The 1,811-nt window shown below is 47.8% G+C and overlaps 1 protein-coding gene across 8 annotated transcripts in view; it reads right to left on the reverse strand.

Moving 5' to 3' along the window:
- The window catches only part of KTN1 (kinectin 1), a 99,407-nt gene extending 97,998 nt beyond the window's left edge, over positions 1 to 1,409 (reverse strand). For 3 of the 8 annotated variants that reach the window (XM_015566498.1, XM_015566495.1, XM_006767681.2), the window contains exon 1: positions 1,240 to 1,404. The gene's annotated coding sequence lies outside the window, so the exon portion shown is untranslated. Of the gene's footprint in view, positions 1 to 1,239 lie in introns of all 8 variants that reach the window. The other 5 variants (XM_006767683.2, XM_006767680.2, XM_015566496.1 and 2 more) reach the window with 4 other exon arrangements.
- Positions 1,410 to 1,811: the final 402 nt, after the last annotated feature.

A 1,811-nucleotide genomic window follows, 5' to 3' on the forward strand; every position in this document is an offset into this window, starting at 1 on the left:
TAAAAAAAGAGGTGAACATTTCTTACACATCTCCTAAGAACACTGTGTTTCCCACTGGAGTCTCTACTTAGTAAAGTATTCTTAGTACTAAAAGTATATTTCGCCTCTTATCTTTTTAACATCAAACCAATTAGTCTGGCCAGTGTGGCTCAGTGGTTGAGTGTCGACACATGAACCAGGAGGTCCCGGGTTCAATTCCAGTCAGGATACACGTGCAGGAGGAAGCCAATCCATGCTTCTCTCTCATTGATGTTTCTAGTCTATCTCTCTAGCCCTCTCCCTTCCCCTCTCTCTCTCTCAAATCAATAAACATATTTTTAAAAATACATCCTCAACATGTTTCAAATAAAATTCAAGTTAAGAACTTAGTGATAGTAACAACCCTAAAACACGGGTCCTTTAGAAGTTAAGCCTCAAAAAAATCTTTCACTTAAGTCCTTTAGAAAAGCTACAGACTGTTATTTACCATCTAATTATTAAAATGTCCTACCTACTAACAGCAGATCAACACTTATAAATTAGGAGGAGGTTTGGGATGAAAGACCCAAGAAAACATACCAAACAGACGAGCCTACTGATATTAAAGAAGGATATAGGAAAAAAAACTGAATTAGAACCAAAATCCTGTATTAATGGCTCTTCATAATGTTGACCCTGAGTCATCAGGGTTAAGTAATACTGAATAGCCTTTATAATTTCAAAGTGCTTCATACATTTAAGGAAGTTTTTCACTAAGCTTTGTTATAGTTGAAGTTTCAGAGTGAGTCTCAGAAAGTTAAAGCAAATAGAACACCTCCTTTTCTAAGCTCACCTAACAGAGTACTATTATAATTGGTGATGCTGCAAAATGAGAAGAGACATTTCTAATGCAATGTTGGGGGAGGGGAGTAAGGAATTGTTCTTAGGACCTACAAACAATAAACCCCGCTACTTCTTGCTAAATCCTTGAACAAAAGGGGGTGGGGAGGGCCTCTTTTTGTCGGAGAACACAATCTGAAAATCGACAGCAAAGCACGGAGACCAGAACCACAGATCAACTCAAGAATTCTCCAGCGTTATTCTTGGGAGGATCACTGCAGGCTCATCAGCAACTGCTTCGGCCAAAACTGGAGACAGGCCTGCCAAGTGCCCGCTCGCTCGGTGCGGCAGGGAGGACAAGTGCTATCTAATGAAGCAAGAACTCAAACGCTGGGTCAATTCCTGCCCAACTCGGTGTTCGGTTCATCCCAACGTGTTTACCTTCGGCGGGCGATGAGCATCTACGTTTTCCAAAGCATCTGAAAACACACCCACAACTCCAAACAGTGAACTTCCGCGGCAGCTTTTCAAGCAGTGCTTGTTCCAACACCTGCGAAGGGATCCTTTCCGAGTCCAGGCCCAACTACGAGTTTGGACTCTTTCCTCCCAGGAGGAGCGGCTAAGACCCGACAGCCCCGTCTCGAACCGAATCTCGGCGCCGCTGGACGAGGTCAGGAGGCACCGGGGCCCGCAGGCTCCAGCACCATCGCCCGCCGAGCGGGGCTGCACAGCCCCCGCCAGGTATCTCCTGGCCGAGAGACGTTTCTAGGCGGCCAGCGGGGCTTTCCGCCCAGATCCCAACGCCAAAAATCTCATTGTTGGGCACCGAAGGGGGAGGGGGAGCGGTAAGGAAGACACACCCCTCCGGGAGAGGAAGGGGGAACTTCCCTGCTCTCGAGGGCGAGCCACACGTTTTCCCAAACTCTCCCCTCCCGGAGCGGTCCCATCCCCAACCGCCCCCCACCATAACCCGGGACGCGCATCGGGCAGCGGGAAGGGGCCCTGGGAGGAGC

This window comes from Myotis davidii, unplaced genomic scaffold, assembly GCF_000327345.1.
Source record: "Myotis davidii unplaced genomic scaffold, ASM32734v1 scaffold281, whole genome shotgun sequence".
Taxonomy (NCBI): Eukaryota; Metazoa; Chordata; class Mammalia; order Chiroptera; family Vespertilionidae; genus Myotis; species Myotis davidii.